Below are 18,843 nucleotides of genomic sequence, written 5' to 3' on the forward strand. Positions count from 1 at the left end.
ATGACCAAAAGCCAATCAATTATGAGTTTAAATATTTTTCTTAGAGCCTGGTGACCCACTTGAAAGCATCTGTTTTCAAACAGGGCTGCTTTGTAAATGGGCCACCAGTATGTAAAGCAACCAGTCCATCTCTAAGGGGCATGCACCAGTTCAAATGGAAAATAAAAAGCACTTATATCTTGAGCAGTGCTTAGCACCCCAAAATGAATCCCTCTTCCTCAGGGCCATATGTTTGCATACCAGCAAAATGTGAAAGCACAACTTTTATTTGGAGCCATTCTCAAATGATCTACTTGCTGAAAAAACTTGAGTTTGTGGGAGAAAACCCTTACCTACCAACTGACTACATCAGAAATAATCCAGCGTCATAGGTAAAGGCTACAATATTCAATAAAGAACTCAAAAACAAAGCAACCAGGACAAGACAGTAAGTGAATCCTCCACAAATCCATTTACATTACAATGGAGCAAAAATGTTAATATGCATGACTGAGGCTGTGATTAGAAAATTTGTGAAATATCATCGAATTGCTTCTTTTTACTCATTTTGATATAAAGCAACTATGTTCCCATGATATCATCTGTTAAAGCTATAATGATCTGCGATAGTGATGATATTGTGTGACTGGAACATTTTGTCTCAACTAAAATATGTTGTGGATAATAATGTTGTTGCAGTCCATTCTAAGGGGACCTGTGTGACTTAGATTGAATTATTATTAATAACTGCATGAGAAAATACATGTGCTTCACACTGTGCGCGGCACTTTAGAAATGTTAACCTGTTTGTATTATATTATTATTAAAGTCATTTGTCAGGAAATCAAAAGTAAAATTAATTCTATAACTGAACTTTTAAAAAATTTATAATCCAAAAAGCACATAAATACATTTTCTTTTCCATTTATGTGTGCTATTTTATGCTGAAAATTAAGCATAAAATTCTAAGCAGTTGAATTAAAGGAAGGAAGCATTTGATTATTACATCAGTATAAGCTGACTATGGAACAGCGGAAACTTGGGCAAAAAATGATGAATGGGAAAGAGCTATCCTAACAGGGTTCCACTTCTAAAGTAAAATGAAATACGTGACATAGTATTTTAGAAAACTAATATCTTTACTGCTATCTCTTTTGAACTTTTCCTCTAAAATAGTAAAACTTCTGCTTTGTAAATAATGCATACTCAAAACAGATGCAACTGCATGCAGACTATTTAGAAGAATATTTGGAGCTATTACATCGTAGCTAAAATGCTTCCCTGTGTCATTTCTGTTGAGATCCATTTGCCAGTAAAATAATTTTTTTCTCTAATATGGTGTGGAACGTAGCACCAATGGGTTCAGATGTAACCATTTCAGAGCAGAGGCCTAGCTCAGTATGCCAGGGAAAAAAAAAAAAAAAGAAAAAAGAAAAGAAAAGAAAAAAAAACGCACCACAAAGAACATTGAGATGAATGGCTCTATTTTATGAGCCATAAAAGTTTTATTCATCTTGACACTGAAACAGGTTTAGGCAGTGAGTTGACACGCCTTAAATAAATAAGTGGAATTAATTCCCCAGCCCTTGAAACAATAGCAGCATGCATGTAGCACGGAGAAATGCCCCATTGTTTCCCTGTGGCTGCCTGATATTGATATTATTTGTGTTTTTCTGTGCTGCTTCCTCAGGGGCCTGGTTGATCCACTTCAGATTCATCCCCTGTTTTATTAGAGGTTGAAAAAGGTTCAAGACCTGGTTGTACCACAGCTCCCACCGACAGCTAAGGAACCAGTTTGGCGTCTGGTTTGTCTGTTGTTTTACTGCTGACCTTCAAATCAACTTTAACCCCTGACCTCTGGAGGCATCTATCATGACAAGAGGCTGTTTAACACAAATGGTGCCCATTTATAGGGGAAGAGACTCAGAAGATTTCCTTTTTATGAAGAATTTAGTTTTTCACCCCTCTTTTCTCAGTCACCACAGGTGAAATCCCTCTCAGCAGCTGGCTTATGAAATAATGTGAAGGGAGGCCTTAATGAGCAGAACGCACCCTCAGCTGGAGATAAATATATGCAAATGAGATGCACAAACAAAGGAGCCTGGACAGAGAAATATCTGCAATTCCAGCAAAATGCTGCCTGCAGCTCGAAGATGAACAGCTTTGATAAAATGGTAACAAAAAGCACCTTTTTATCCTCCAGCGTGTTTTACATTGCAATAGACCATTGTCATTGCAACCCAGTGGAGCATGCAGAGGTTTTCTGCACTGTTTCAGAAAACTGTTTAAACATTTGTTTTAAGGCATTCATGAAATATAATCAATGGACTGCTTCTTTGTTGTTGTTGTGATTTTTTTTTTCATGAGTGTGTTTTAGATGTTACTGTAGTTATTTTACCTGTTGGTCTTTTCGTGGTTTAATGTTGCTGGCTTGCTGTGCTAGTTCATGTTTTGGTGACTGTTTCTTCCACTAGTGAGAATGAATTTTTTTTTTTTTCTTTTACATTTCAATGGAAAGAGATTTCAAGTTAATAACTAGTAAGAATCGGCTTTGAGCAGCACCCAAACAACTAGTTTTAATGATGGCAATCAAGTGTGAGAGCTAATTCAGAGACAGGCATGTTAACATGCTGATTTTAATAAGCTTTAAAAAGGCAATCTCTAACTTTTAAAAGTCTCTTTTTAATTTAATTGTTCTTGGTTCATATGATGCCAAAACAAACAAAACCATTAAAATATGTTTTCAATATGTATCCACGGTGTTATTTGATGATGTTCTAAATTAGCATCATGTTGGTAAAATATTGATTTGATAAGCTTTAAAAATGGAAAAGCTGGAATTATTGACCTAGTTAGTGGAAAAAGCAACATTTTTTTCCTAAAAATGAACAAAGCCCCAGCCCCAAAATCTTAAACCAGAGAAAGGCTGGGCTCACGACACATACATTGCTGTGTTTGGGCATATGTATCATGTTTAAGTGAATTGTCAGAGCAGCTAAGGTGAGAGAAGGAACACTACGCACTTTACATGTGCCAAAATACTGTCACTCTAAAAGCTCAGCAATATTTGGTTCTTCCATTTATAACACAACCCTAGCATTCCGCAGCAAGAGATGTACAAGGACCTTTACATTTCCTTTACCTAAATTATTTCATCTTGGTAGCTAGGATTGGAGTGGAGACATTCTTCTGAGTACTGTGTAGCTTTCACATTTTATGTGCATTTCATCAGGCAAATGTCAAATTTGCTAATAACAAGAAAATCTCCTCATTTTTAATCATGCCACTCCTGTTGCATGGGGTGGGGTGGGGGGTGGGGATGGACGCAAGCAGGGGCGGAGGAGGAAGCGTAAAAGCATTGAGTAGTCTGACCAAAGAGAAGAAAGGGAAAATGCTTATTTGGATTTTAAATGACACATGCTTGATTATCTCAAGGCCTGTATCAGTGCATCATTAAATTCAGAATTTCAGGAGTTAATAGAAAGTTGGTTATATTAGGGATGGTTTTTCAAGCCCAGGTTCGAAGCAGCATAATTATGTTCAACTGCTGTTGTTTGGAAAGGGCAAACAGCATCTTAGGCACAGAACAATGAAATTACAGCTGAGATTTAGGTTAGCAAAAGCCGTCTTCTCTAGGTTTTTATGATTCATTATTTCCCATTAAATACAGTATTAGAAGTGTACACTAGATAGCTCATGGTTGCTGCTCTCGGAGCACATTATCTATATTACACAGGTCTGGGGAGCAGAATTAGAAAACTTTGGGGGAATGAGCAATATGTGTTTGCTGATAGAAGTACCATATGGCTCATCTTCTTCAATTGCTTTCATTGCGACTCTGATGCTGGAGAAATTAAAGTTTTATTTGATGTGGCACAGCTTAATGAACTGTCTTCTGTTAGGAAAATTGAATATGTTTCCTGTTATTTGAGCACAGAGCCTCCATGGTTTGGCTGATGAGGGATGCATTATGTATTGTTTATTTAGCATTTTGAAAACAAAAGCAAGATATTGAAGGTAAAATTGATTACTGCTGGATTGCATTATATAATCAAGTTTTCGCCCTTTAAATTTCCCTTTACAATCCTTTTGTAATGTTTTAATATGAGATTGTTCCAGCTTTTTGTTTTTCAAAGGCACACAAAACTTAGTTTTATTAAAATACCTTTATTTGTAAACGAGCCACATGAAACTGTGAAGCCAGTATTGCTACATTTATAAAGTTCTAAGAACGATGTTTGGAAAAAAAGAAAATAATTCAATTTGTATGAATCTAATTGCAAAACTTCTAGTGAATCCCCAGTCAGTTCTGAGAGAATCTAATGTTTGGCTACTTGAAAGGGGGATGTCATTTTCTTTTGTTTGAAATAGACCACTTAAGAACATGCTGAGGTGGGGCCATAAGAGAAGGAAGACACTTTTAATATTCGGAAATACAAACCTAAAATATCGTTTTAAATTTTGAGTTAGTCGTCAGTGAATAAGAAGCTGTATTTGACCTGCAGATTAAAGAAAATAAAGTGTAGATCGGAGGAATTTAAATTTTTAGTGAATAAATAGGATTACAATATGCTTACATGCTGAGAAGACTGGGATGTCAACCCGTGTGAATATTCTCTACTCCCTGAAGAATCTATAAGAGAATAGATTTAAATTTTCGTTTAATTTCCTTGTTTGGTTCTGGTTTTGATTGTTTTTGAAAAATAAGAAATCTGAATAATCTCAAAAAAGACTGAATGTAAAATCATCTTCTAATCACTGCATTTCTTTCTTTCATTTTTCAGTGAGAAATATTCCCCACGTGTGCTGATGCCTCAGACACACCAATCCGCAACAAGCAACTAGGATAAAAAATAGTTAAAAGTGAATCAACATTTATCTGGAATATGCAATCCTGACCCCCTTACGCACCCCCTCTCCACCCTACACACACACAAAGTCATTTGTCTTCTGTGTCCTGTGATGTTTTGAGGATTCTGGCAAATATGGCAGTTAAACAAACTTCTAGCACAATCTAAATACAGTCTGTTCAAGAGAGGCTTCCAATGTTTATAGACCAGAAGTAAAGAAAAAAAAATCTGGTTTTTAACCAAGAATAGTGCTCTTGAAAATGTCTCCGAACAAGGTGTTTAAGTAAAACTTTGGCCATAGATATTCTCCATTCCTCATTCTTTGCTGATTTTTTTTTTCCAGTGAGGACTTTTCATATGCCATCATTTTGCTGCTGCTGCTGCTGCTTCTTTTTTTTTTTGAAATTAACAAACTAATTTTAAAATTAACGCCTGACTGAGGACCTAGTCATACAAACTTCCTTTAGATACAGTTGAGAAGAAAACATCACATTTTTATGAAGCCCCTCTCCTGACAGGGGACTGGAGGAGGAACACCATTATGCATTGTTATCAGCGTGGTGTAATTTGACTGTTGACAAAGTATCCGTGGCAGTGCGAATGAGCGCAGTTAGAAGTGTGGCGGATTGTAATCAAGAAGATGCTTAGCTGTGCAACACTGCATCTTGAGCAGATTTGAATCAACGTTGCCTTAAGGGGACACACACACATACCAAAAGAAAAAAAATCCATTAATTTTTAGAGGGAAAATTAGAGTGGCACTTGATGAAGTGAAATTTGACATGCGTTAATTGGTGTGCAGCTCTCCTAATTAGAGATTTTCAAATTCTTTTACTGCTGTCACTGTGATGGCACATTGTCTTGCTGGACAAATACTAAAATTGCAAATTGGTTTGATCGGGAAGTTTTACATATGAAGATAAGACTGTATCCTCTAGTCCACTTCCAAAAGGTGGACAGCTGGAGAGCAAAGATGACTTTCAGCTTTACCTTCACCCCAGATAAAAAAGGAGTATTAAAATAGTTTCATTATGAGACTTAATGTAAAGGAAGCAGGTACCAATACAATTTTCTTAAACAGATGCAAACATTCTTTTGATACTCATACTTCTGCTTCATATGAAATATTTCAGGTAGAAAAAGAAAGCCAGTGAAATGCTACATTATATATATACATTCTCATATTTCTACTTATATTCTTTGGAAATTGGAGTTAGGTGGATTTTTTGAAAGCTCATGTCACATTTTTCCCTGCTCTGAGATCTAAGGCACTCCAGTTCCCCTTCTTGTCTTAAAGTAATTATACTGATGTTTGGCCCCCAGGATGGCACCAAATATGATACCACAATAATTTTGGTTTCCTTTTTCCAACTCCTCTTGTCTAGCCCTTGAACCTCTCTTAATTCATTAACATATTGAATTTTTTCAATTTTCCATTTTCTTACAATAACAATATTAATGCCGGGGTGAAAGCTTGATTGGAGCTAAATTACTTGTTACCTGCTGGCATTTATTTATATGGCATTGAATTGTAAAGCTTTGCTATTGTCATGCCTTGGGCGAATTGTTTATGACACCAGTAATAGGAGTAATTGTTATTGTTGAAATTACCTGTCAGCTACCCATAGCAGTGGCCCTTGTCCCACTGACAAATAGTGACAAGGGAGAGGTATCCTCCATGCGTCCCCCTGATGGCTTCTCCTCTGATAATAAGAAGTGCAGGGCCTCTGATAATTTGCCTGTCACTGTTGAGTGCAGCTCAGAGAGAGTTGGCCAAATTGTTGTCATTCACTTTGACAAAGACAGCAAAATGCTCCTGTGCAAGAGGAGGATTATCAAAATAAATGAAATCGCTTACACCCCCTTTGTTTGTTTGGCTCAAGAATTGCCTGGCTTTGTATGAGGCTGTGAAATCAAGGTCCAGTTCTTATCGATGTGCCTCTGTTCATTCTAAGATGAGGATCCCAGGAAAGGAAAGGCACCTTAGGAGACTCACCATTTTGCAGTTTGCATTGGCTAGTAAAAAATTATATCCAAATGTAAAGGGAAAGTCAATAAAATTGTAATGAGTCTAATAGGTCGTTAAATACATTAATTTAAAACACATCTAAAATTTACACCTTTTGTTTCCTGGTTTCCATTTGTCCCTCTGATTCTGTTTTGGCCCACACAGACATTCAAATTCAATAAGCATTCAAAAATGCACAGGTTTCTTCTTTGTAATCAAGTTTTCTTTAGAAGTTTAGAAATCTCCATCTCTGACTCTTACAGCTGTAAAAGATTATCTGGTTGGATTTAGGATTATTATTTCAAATGGTTGGTTCCTTTCCATAAATTACCTTTTATTTATATGCTATCTTCATGAGTAAAAAGATAAATGAAACATAGTTCCAGGTATGAAACATCAATTATCACAGGCTTACAAAGGAAGCAAAATGGGCCTGTTATTGCCAGAGTGCAAATATTAATATAAACCTTTGCATTTTAAAATCCCTTGGTTGCAGCCCGTGAACCTGTCATAGAGGGGGAAAGGGACAGGGAGCAGCAGGGATGGTGTGGGGGAGTGTCCCTGTCTGAAAGAAATGGACTTGAAACAAATCAAACCTTTGCTCTTGTAAAAACCAGAATCATTCCCACCTTTCCACAAAAGCCATCATTTCATAGTAGGAATATTCTTATTTTAAGGTGCCTGGGAGGCTATTACTCATAGATCTTCTTGAAAAATACTTCCTGTTGTAAGAACTTGAAAAGAAAAGGAAAAAATAACTAGGACAAATGTAAAATATTGGCTCCGTATAGGATAGTAATCAGCTGTTTATTGGTCTCTACTAGACAAGTAATGACCAACCACAGTGTTAAGTACCAGCAACATTGCCTTGGGCCCTTGCCTCCTAACACCAGCCATTATCTGATTAGAGAACCTCCAAAGAAGTCACTATTGCATAATTTTATGGGTCTTAACAGTGCAGGTTGGCTGGCAGAAAAACCACCTAGGAGGGTTGATAAAGCAACAGTGAAACATGATTTTATTTACTTCACTTACACCTTGGTCTCTGAAAGAGTACCTGAGTATCTCAGATACTGGTGGCTGCACAGGAAACCTAAAATCAATCCAAATAGAAATTGCGTGGGACGTGGGGGAGGTGGAGCGAGGAGACAGGAAAAGTAAAATTATCTGTCTCTTGAAGCTTTTCGTGAACTGCACAGTTTGAAGTAATGAACAACATTGTTGTAGGCATCTAGATCCTTTCTTAGGTGTTATGTATTTAAAGCAGGTAGATAGGGTTTTAGCAGTGCTAAAACCATACATGTAATATGATTATGGGAATAAAATGTGTTTCTAATCCTTAATAATAATGTATTCTTCTAAAGGCAACCACTCCATGGTTAACTATGTTGAATGTCCCTGATTAACAAGTGGAAGGCAGTGACATAATTAAGAGGTTATCTGTAGTAATAAAAATGCCCAAACCGGTCTTGGAATGTGATCCCTTTAACAGATAATTTTTAAGAATGCATGTCCTTGCTTTCTCTGTGGAGACACACGTTAGTGATCCCAGGAGGGGAAATAAACATACGTTCTTAAATGAAGATATTTAAAATGTACCCCATATTTCAGCATGTTGCTATAACCTGGTCTTTTTTATGTTCCTCCTATAAAACCTAAATTAAGCCTCTTAGGAGTGGTTTTGCTGCAGGTTTCGACTAAAAACACAATACATTTTAAATGGTTCCAGTACTTGAGTGCACTTTAACATGTAATCACTAATGTGCATTATCTTCCTCTCTCTTCCAAGCACCAGTCCTTCTAAAAGGATGAGACTTCTTTAAAATGTAGCTTCATTTGAAATGTAAACTTTTAACAAATAGTAATTGCTTCTGTAGCTCTATTGATGAAGTGACTGGCAGCAAATCTTTTCTTTCTTTTTTTTCCCCCCTCTCTCTGTAACATTTTGAAATACCCATCAGTGTCAAAGGAAACTGCACACGCCTCCTTTGGTGCTCTAAATAAGGCTCAGCAATGTTAAGAAAAATGTCAGAAAAAGCTCAGTGGATTAAAGGAACATTTCTGCACCATGTCAAGGAGGATGGCAGGGCAGACTGGTCTGCATAATTTTGAAAGATATTTTTTGTAAAACGCTTACTCTTAGAAACCCAATGAAATTTTATTTGGAAAGATTGGATATTGTATTTGATAACATACAACCTTCGGTTGTTTTTCTAAATCTTGTTATTTATTAAATACGTCTTTGGTATGTATTCTTTAAATTAGAACTATAATACACTCATCTTTTGGTAGAATGTTCCTGTACCCGGGTGCAGCGTTAAAATACATTTCAGACTTCTTCATGCATTTTTCTTTTCTTTCTAAAATTCTTAGAATGTTCACTCAGCGAAAGCAGTGAAAATGCTCGGCTCTTCCACATGCAAATTATTTGAACTAGTCAGTCTTTTCTCCCCTTAAATAAAATGTGTATATAGCTTTGGAGATTTTCAAAAAATAAATCATTTACATGCATTTGTGAATTAAACATAAATTACTGGTATGAGGTTTTTCGTTTGTTTTGTTCTGTTTTACTGAAGAATATGCAATAGTCACAAAAGAGTACAACAACAGTAAAATATTCCACAGTATTGTAACTATGTAATTAAAACAACGTCAAAAAAACATCTTACAAATTTAATACTAGATACCACCAGAAATGGCAAGATTAGTTTTACAGAAACAAGGTAAGTGTCAGCTGATTTTAAATATAAACTTTTCCAAAACAGGTTAAAAATGAATTTAGACAAATTTGACTCTTAACCTTTAAAGATTTCCTGCCCATTTCTGTATGTCCTTTATTACATTAATTTTTTATTTAAATTACACCATTAACTGGATATGAATTTATCAAGAATACATGTATTGATTTATAAAACAGTACCATTAATTATTATAATAGCTAGATGTAGCTGATATTACAAAGCCATTTAAAGGTTTTTAATATAACTTGGACATACATAGATAGATAGACATTATGGACAAGACTACAATTTAAACTGGCTACCAGCAGTTAATGAAATCCTTGATTTATATTCTAGTGTAGAGATTGATTATATTGTTGCTTTGTAAAACTATTTATATTATGCCATTATTCAAAGGATGTCTCAATAAAAAAGCTAAATAAAATATTCAGTCAATTCCCAAAGCAGATTTTGTTTTCTATATTTTAAATGCTGGTGAAAATAATTGATTGTGTGTGTTCCAAGCTTTGTCATTTCCATTCCAGAGGTGGCTTTCCAGATGGGAGCCTCGTTTGCATATGCACACTTTCGCACACTTTTGATCCTTGCAGAAACAAACCCCTTGTCTTTATTTCATTATGCCTCCCACCCCCAGTAACAAACCCATGTATATTTCACAGACCCCGAATATCAGGACACATAAGTCTTTCTGGCATCTTTTATGTTATGCATTTTTTTTCTTAAGGTTGTGGAAAACTGGGACTTACCCCAAAGCCGCAAAGCAGGCAATCACGAAGAGTATTTGGGTAAGAATGCAATCTGAAGAGGAAAAGAAGAAAAGTGAGGAAGAATATCAGCAAATAACAGTAACACTTTCAAATTATTTTTCAAATGGTAATTAGCCAGCAAATAGATTGAAAGTTAAATTCTTTTCACATTGTACTTGGTTTGGGTCTCCCAGTCTCTTTATTTATATCACTTTTCCTTGCCTGGCAACATATGTTACCGATTTATTATAGTATTTTTACTGTTAGCAGACAAATCTAAAGGCTAGCTGAGAAGGCTAGCTTCATCTGATGACTTTAACAACAACTGCAGGGCATCCTTGAGGGTGAGCCAATAGGCTCTTTGGAAGCTATAACACTATTAACCATTTTGATGCTGAAATACTTCTCATAGCCAAAATTGGTTCTGTTTTTTCATGGGCACTCCAGGTTCTACACGTAAGAAAGTTAATGTAAATGATTTGTTTTGTAAATATTTCAATAGCCTTCTAAGCACTTTCTTCCATGTGTCTTAAGTTCCCTAAAAGCCATCGGTTTCTTTATTTCCCCTTCTTTTGCAGACACTGAAATCTGTGGCACACATTCATAAGTAAACAGCTATCAAGCATCAGGTTAAGTTGTCACATCCCTCTCCCCCATGCCATCAATTCTCTGCTATGCTATTAAAAGAAACAAACATCCTTTAGAATTTAAATGATCACGTTTCTCTGCTATATGTACAGCCTAGAAAAGTAAAGTTCAAGCAAGATTCTTCTTGGCTAAGAATCTGAAATTACTTTCCAAATTAGAGACACCATTAAAATCAAGACCGTTTTAACAGATATATGACCCTAGCTAAAGGTTTATGCCTTTTAATATGTCCAAGTGAAAACGTCTGTTTTAGAATTTTATTTGTTGACTAAAATATTGATTTTAAAGGTAACAAACTTCCATTTTTATGATTTCTAATGTATGTCAATCCAAATTATCTTGTCGTTTTAATTTAAAATTTTTAGCCACAATTTCTCAATTTAAATGTCTACGTGGGATTCATTTACAATTTCAGATACATTTCATAAAACCTCCTTTGAGCATTCATGACTTGAAAATTTAGAAATTAAATCCCGATTACTGGAAGGCAGTATTTCTTGTCTAAAGGGTCTGGCTCAGCAACTAAAATTTAACGTAATTTCGATATTGGAATTCAACCAATAAAAAACAGACATTCAGTGCAGTACTGGGGGTTCTGACTGTCCAAAATGTCCATTTTGAGGACCTGAAATACATTCTGGACCCCTGGGATCCAGAAGGCACTAAGAGACCATTCAATATGTCCATCCAAACATACCTAACATGAGAGATTCTGTCTACAAATCATAACAATGCCACAGCTCTCCAACATATTTAAGAATACACAATCATACCTGGTTTTAAGACATTTACATACAAAATTTGACTTCAAAACAGGTGGTGAAATAACTACAGCCATGCAATCATTCTTCTGATTCTAATTTGTATGGAAAGTTATCAGATCTTTAGCATTTATACTTCAATATACTTTAACCACTCTTATTTTAGTATTTATGACAATGGCCCCACCCACTGCACCCAAATAATAATAATAATGAGTAAATGTTGTATTCAAAAATATGTAGTTGTATAGTTTCATTGTAGTCTAAATTATGGTACTATTTAAGTTGGCTGATAGTTTGTATCTGTTATCAGATACTTACAATGTGTATTTCTTTTTTGTCCCAGCGTGGCATTGTATGGTGACTGTGGGTAATTTTAGGTCAGAAGTAATTATGATCAAAAGGATTTCAGCTTCAGAAAATGAGGCCAACTTTCTGAAGGCATAAATGCACTCCATTCCAAAAGTGATTATATGTCGGGTTATGAATTCCCAAGTGACTCAGTGCTAGTCCCGTCATTCTAAATGCCCTAATTAAGACAAGTTAGTTTTTAAATATTATTCTTCTTCGAAAGATGGAGACAATAAGGTTGGAGAGCCAAGAGTTTTCTTTGTTCTCAAAAACGTATGTTTTTGAACCAAAATCGAATCTCCAGCAGAGTTTGATCCGCCCGCATATTTAGAAGCCTGCCGACTGTGTACACGCGGCTCTGTGCTTTTCTACAACAGGTCATCTTCTCTGACAACCAGCCGGCAGTGCCCTTAATAGAGACGCCTTCCCACCCTCCTCTACCTACCACATTCTCTCTCTCTCTCCCTTTCACCTTAAAACAGGTGTCTTTTTAATACCTGAGTCTAAAGGTACAGGTTTCTCCGGCTTCTGGCTCCAACTCTGTCATGATCATTTTTAATAATTGACATGGCTCCTTCTCAAAACCACTCAGAGTCTTAGCTGGAATCCCCACTCTGCCCAACCTCAACTCTTCCCCGAACCCCATGGGCCACCCCCCGGCTTTCTGTTTTATTCATCACCTTGGTTTCTTACACCACCCCCCCCAGCCCCATTTCTGACCTGCTCTTTTTCTGGATCAGACGCAGGCAGGTTGAGAGGTAATGAGAACCAGATGGACATAGTGCAGAAATTGCCCAAATGGGTATGAGAATGTGGGGAGCTGTCAGGCATGGAGAGAAGCTGGAATTTTTCAGCAATAAAATGGGATTTATCGCCACTCTACCACAGTCATTGCCGACAACCGTTTACCTTGACAGAAACCCCATTCCAATAGGCCACGCCGATGCAGATTCTTTTTTCCCAAAGAGTGATGATTGGTATTTGTTCTAAGGCTCAAATGGCCTGCACTAAAGGTGAAGCATTAGGCCAAAGTCCTGTATTCCCCACTGAGGCAAATGAACCTGCTAAAATAAGTTCCTTCCACAATGGCTGTGTAATTGAAACCAGAAAGTGAGAGAATTTGATAAATTGCTTGACCCTGAAGGAATGTTAAGGTCATAAATTTTCATTGCATTTTTTCTCTCCTTTTTTTATATTTTATATATTGATTATATTTAGTATCTGCCTCAAAATTCAACAAGCTTACAGATAATCGGATGTGGTCCCAAGGGAAAGCACAGTAAATCATCAATTAAGAGGGCATGGAACATTCTCCCCTCATCTTCCAAAGAGAAATGCCAGCTCCTTGGTAGTCTAAGGACAGTTATGGAGGTGTCTCACATCTCAGAATTATTCAATTTAGCTCGCAATTTGTCCTGGCATGGACAAAGTAAAATCTACAGAAAAGATGTTTTTCAGAAGGGTGCTGCTATACTTCTATCATTTAAGAATGATGAACTGTTAAGAAACTGGCAATCCATTTGCAGGAATCACACCCACATACCTTTTCTCATGGTAACCTAAAAATAAGAAAGATTGTATTTTAGCTGCAAAGGGCGATCCTTGTTTTTAGGTAAGTTGAAAGTGTGCCTGTGTTTGCGAGCGTGAGCACCCGTGCTTCTGAATGCTGGTTTTGGCAAGTTCACTTTGAAATTATTCAAACTTTTTCTTTTTTGAAAGGTGGATTGATTGTCTTAATGTGGTAATAAAGCACAGGTGATAAAAACAGCCCAAGTCACATATTACACAATGTAAAATTGACTCAAATATGAAAGTCATCACGTAGTAGGAAATTTCTACACATCTTGCTGGAAGGTTTTACTTGTTTTTCTAAAAAGTGAATGAACGGAGCTTGCCAGCATTTTAATTTAGCTGTATTCTCCACTGATCGCTTATGGTGATATATTATGAAGACATATATTCTCTCAGTTGGAAGCAGGTTAAATAATTTCCTGATAGCCAAAATTTCTTGTCCTTGACAATTTTAAAGGACAACATATCTCCTTTGTATTTGTGTGCTAGGTTTGCTAGAACCATTAAAGAAATAAAATCAGAAGTATTTTGTCACTAATACATCACTTTTATGTTCAGGATTTTCAGAATTCCAGAGACCCAAAATGAGATACAGGGTGGAGTTTCTCATTTACCATTAGGAAAATTTCTCTAAATTAAGAAAGTTTCCTGTTGATTTATTTTCAATGACTACTTATCAGCTTAGAATTTGAAACCAGTGCTAGCTTTGGGATACACAGGTATTAAATAAACCCATGAGTTTTTCCTCAAAACCCTCTGAATTGTGTAAGAAAAAGATCATTGATGTTGCTTTCCACAAAGTATTATCAGTAGGGATGAGGCTAAATAATGTCTAGTTTTATATCTCACTTTCTTTTGTTCACAAGTAATTAATGACAGTGTTTATTAAAGGTATTTCTATCTCAAAGTAATTTTTTTTGTCAAGTAAAGAAGAAGGAAAGAAGGCCCATGAAAGAAACAAATCTCAAATTTTTGTTATTTGTGAATACAAAGTCAGAATTTTTGAGTAATATGAAGTAGTAATAAGTGCCAGGGCTGTTAGAAACCTTGGAATCTAGCACCAGAGTACAGAACAAGATGATAATTTTCATATGTTATTGCTTATGTGCATATGAATATCCTAATAAGATTTCAACAGCAACATGTCTTCATCTTATAGAAAGGAGATCATGATATACATATGATCAGCCTTTAACCCAGTGTCTTTTTCTAGTGTTAAAATGTGGCTTCCTTCCTCTGCCCTCAATAATTTTGCCGCAAGCCTGTTTCAAACGAACAAAAAATAAATATATGCATATGTATATATATATACATACATAAGTATAAATAAAATATGAACAGAAAATGGATTCAATCACTAATATTTTTGCAAACTAATGTCCAGCTGATGCAACTCAATTTTATTTTGCATCACATTAGTGTCATAATGGTAATGACTAGCCTTTATTCACTAACAGTTTGAGTCAGCACTTTGAGACATTTTCAAATTAGGTCATACTGCACATTCGTGGCTGATACAAAGGTTGATTAAGAGACCTGCACAATTGTAAAGCGATGTGGTGTGAGTTGAATTAAGTTCTCTCTGATAGTTACGGGAAATGTAAGCCACTATAACTAAGCAGAAATAATGTATGGGCTATAGGGGGAGAATATATTTCCACAGAGTGCTTGAAGTAATACTCATTTACAATTTAACAAAGTCCTCTGTCTGTTATGGAAGAATTCTATCATGGGACCTGAAAACAAGCAATGCATTACAAAAAGGACACTGGAGGCCTGGTCTCCAGTTCTGTTTCGGTGAAAGTCAGTTTTTGCCTTTATGTCCCTTTTGACCTTCTCAATAAAGACCTTTTTTCCCGCCTCTAGACACTGTCTGCTGCTTTCCTGAAAACGAACCTGTGTCACAACCAAACCATTTGCCCATAATGTAACAATTCTGAGTCAAGGCTAAATTGCTGTGCCAGTGAGACCTGGAAGAAGGGGGAAGAAAAAGAGTCTTTTAAAGTAATACTGTTACGGAAAATCTATCAGTTCATCTAAAATTTTAAGGCATAGGATTTTCTTTAATTCATCCAGCACTTCAAATAAATTGTAAAAATGGCTCCTGGAAGGCAAAAGTACTTTTTAACTGAGCTTAAAGGGAACAAAAATAAAAGCTAAAACTCACAATTGTTGGTTTGGTCGAAAAGGGCAAAAATAGTAGTTATTATTAACACTGTATTCACAACATATTGCTCTCTCTATAGAATAAAGGAGCCACAGAAGATTTTCTAAATATACATATATTGGCCAGGTGCATTGGGCTCAGGCCTGTAATCCCAGCTCAGGCCTACAATCCCTCCCTTCTTGGGAGGCCAAGAAGGGTGGATCACTTGAGGTTAGGTGTTCAAGACCAGGCTGGCTAACATGGTGAAGCCCCGTCTCTACTAAAAATACAAAAATTAGCTGGTGTGGTGGCACATATCTGTAATCCCAGCTACTCGGGAGGCTGAGGAAGGAGAATTGCTTGAACCCGGGAGGCAGAGGTTGCAGTGAGCTGAGATAGTGCCACTGCATTCCAGCCAGGGCAGAGCAAGACTCCGTCTCAAAATAAAAAGAATATATATTCTTTTTGCACTACATATATGTAGTGCAAGTGGCTTTAAAATCCAAGGAACCTGGAAAAAAACTTAAATGGTGTGTGGCACCTGGACAGAAAGAAAAACTCCTTGGCTAAGCAGCTTTGGTCCTGAGGATGAAAAAGGACTTTGACTTGCGCATGCATTCTGCTTGCTTTCTTTGAATTGGCTTACTGAGAGATATACTTCTAGTGTGATAAAATCACGTTTTCTTTCATGTGTTTTATGTGTTTATTAAATTTCAGTTTCCCAGGTAGACTTTTCTGCCCTCCACATTTATTCCTGGATTCAGTCCCTGCCCATGGGCCCATCACAGTGTACCCTACCATGCACCCACAGACCAATTACCTCCAGTTCATTCTAAATTTCTTTCCAATTACATCTGATATTTTACAGTTTAAACTGAACTTACTTCCTCAAATAAGAATGAGTAGCCAAACTAAGTGGAAGGGTTCCACTAAAAAAGAATTGTATGTGTTGATCTTTTTTAATTCACCAAATTAGAAATACAAAGTTGTAATAGCCATAATTATTCTCAATATTTATAAATACATTTATATTGCAGGCCTTGTAATTATGGTTTTCACAAGAATGAAAGAAAAACGCCCTTCAAATTTTGGAAGAAATATAAAGAACTCTTTGGAAGGAAGGAAAAAACAAAGGAAGGGAGGGAGGAAAGAAGAGAAGAAAGAGAAATAGGGAAGAAAGAAAAAGCAAGGAAGATTGATTTTAGCTCTTTCACTCTCTTCTGACAAAGACTTCCTCTTGAATCAACCATCCCTGTTGACTGGTTTCTGTCCCTCAGCTGTGAAAGACGGCAATCTATGAACATGATATACGAAATGGCTGCCTTCAACTTTGCTGTCATTTGCCTTTTGTTACTGCATCCAATCAATATTCATAATAAGCTATAACATGAATCTGGATAATCCCAAATCCCCTTTGTTGTTGCTCCATCCAGATTTGATGATTTCGTCACAGAAACAATGGTCATGAGTATCTTCCAATGGAATATCCAATGACCCAGATTGAAAGGTAGATATCCCTGGATTCATAGTCTGCCAATTAATCCCCGGGGCAATGGTGGCACTATGTCTCAAGCCCATACGTTTTCATTTTGAATACACTCTTGGTATTTGCAATCACTTAATTTACATTTTCAAAAGGTCACTTGTGGTGCTAGCTGGGATGGATAGTATATTTTATTTATTTTGAAGTAGGCTAATTTGCCCAGCCGGGAAGACACACCTCTTCAGTCACTAGATGACGCAAATCTGAATCAGCCATAATATTACAGTGAATAGGTAAAAGTATTTTTGCTATTTTGTTAAGCAATTATGGGAATACTTGAATTTCTCTAACAGTTTAATTTAGTAGACAAGAACAGCATTTATTGAGAGCTGTGTTTATTAATAGTAGGGTTTTTTATTGTTATTTTTGTAGAAATAATACAGCAACCTTATGGGGGTGCAACATGACTTTTGATGATCTGGCATGCAGTGATTAAATAAGGTTAATCCTCATTTTATATGCTAATAGGATATTTATAATCTCTACAGCATATCCAATTTAATGATTTTATTCTCTGTTGTTCAGAAAGTATTTCTTGTTAGTGAAAGAGAATATCCTTACGTTCACCACAGATGCTAATTTAATTGGGTTTGAGTGCATTGTGTATAATTAGTCCACTTCTCTAATATTTCATCTATAATTACACAATGAACAATGTGCTTAAACTTCATAAAATCTGTGGGTTCAAAAGAAAATCTTCACAAAAACTGAGCATTCCATTTTCAAGGTTTCCCAAGCCCTACTAACAGCCTGATGAAAATAAACTTCAGGACAGTGTAAGTGCACTGAATGGTGAATGAATGCCCAAAGGCTCTGAGACTTTGTAGTCTAAAGTCTAAAGCTAAAAGGAAGTTCCCCTCCAGCTCCACTTATCCCACTCGATGACAATGTTACTGGCAGTGTTGTTTGGACCAGGCCCAGCTGTCACTGAAGTAGCAGGATAAAAGTCGCCACATGCTATACTCCCAAGGTCCCTGCAAATGTCAACCTTCAAGCTGGTATTTTGAATGGCAAAGCTATTGGGTTTGAGGTCTGGATTCTCCCCCACCCCACCCCACATTCCCTCCTTCCCCCAGCATTTAGAGCTCTTTCAGGAAAACTCATTCCAGACAGCAGCCTATGAAGTTTTATTATGAGAACCAACTTTTAACTTCGTTAGAAAATGTGAGCAAGAAGAGGAAGAGGAAAAAGAGAAAGAAAGAGAAACTGGTGTATGATTTTCAGAATTCCTCTACTGATCGCTGAGTGTGTATGTTTATATTGCCCATCTTAGCTCAAACGAGGCTATTTACACTATCAGGCTAGTTTATTACAGAATTTAAAAAAAAAAAAAGACTGCAAGGATGAAAGAAAAATGGATTATGGGATTTTAGCTGAGTTTCTCCAAAGGCTATAGTAGCACCCCATTGTCAGTGCTATACAGCTCAGGGGAGTTCGCCAAGATCAACAACATATCCACAGGGCCCTTTCAGTTCACCTTCTCTTGTATTCCTAAAAT

The 18,843-nt window shown here is 36.4% G+C and overlaps 1 long non-coding RNA gene across 1 annotated transcript in view; it reads right to left on the minus strand.

Annotated features, from left to right (window-relative positions):
• Nucleotides 1–10,615, minus strand: part of LOC108540822 (uncharacterized) — an 85,479-nt gene extending 74,864 nt beyond the window's left edge. Inside the window, exons 1-2 of the long non-coding RNA XR_001888778.1 lie at nucleotides 10,325–10,615; nucleotides 4,557–4,612 (exon numbers count right to left, since the gene is read on the minus strand). This is a non-coding gene — a long non-coding RNA (uncharacterized LOC108540822). The remainder of the gene's footprint in view (nucleotides 1–4,556; nucleotides 4,613–10,324) is intronic.
• Nucleotides 10,616–18,843: the final 8,228 nt, after the last annotated feature.

The sequence above is a fragment of the Rhinopithecus bieti genome, unplaced genomic scaffold (genome assembly GCF_001698545.2).
Source record: "Rhinopithecus bieti isolate Rb0 unplaced genomic scaffold, ASM169854v2 scaffold_19018, whole genome shotgun sequence".
In the NCBI taxonomy this organism is placed as follows: Eukaryota; Metazoa; Chordata; class Mammalia; order Primates; family Cercopithecidae; genus Rhinopithecus; species Rhinopithecus bieti.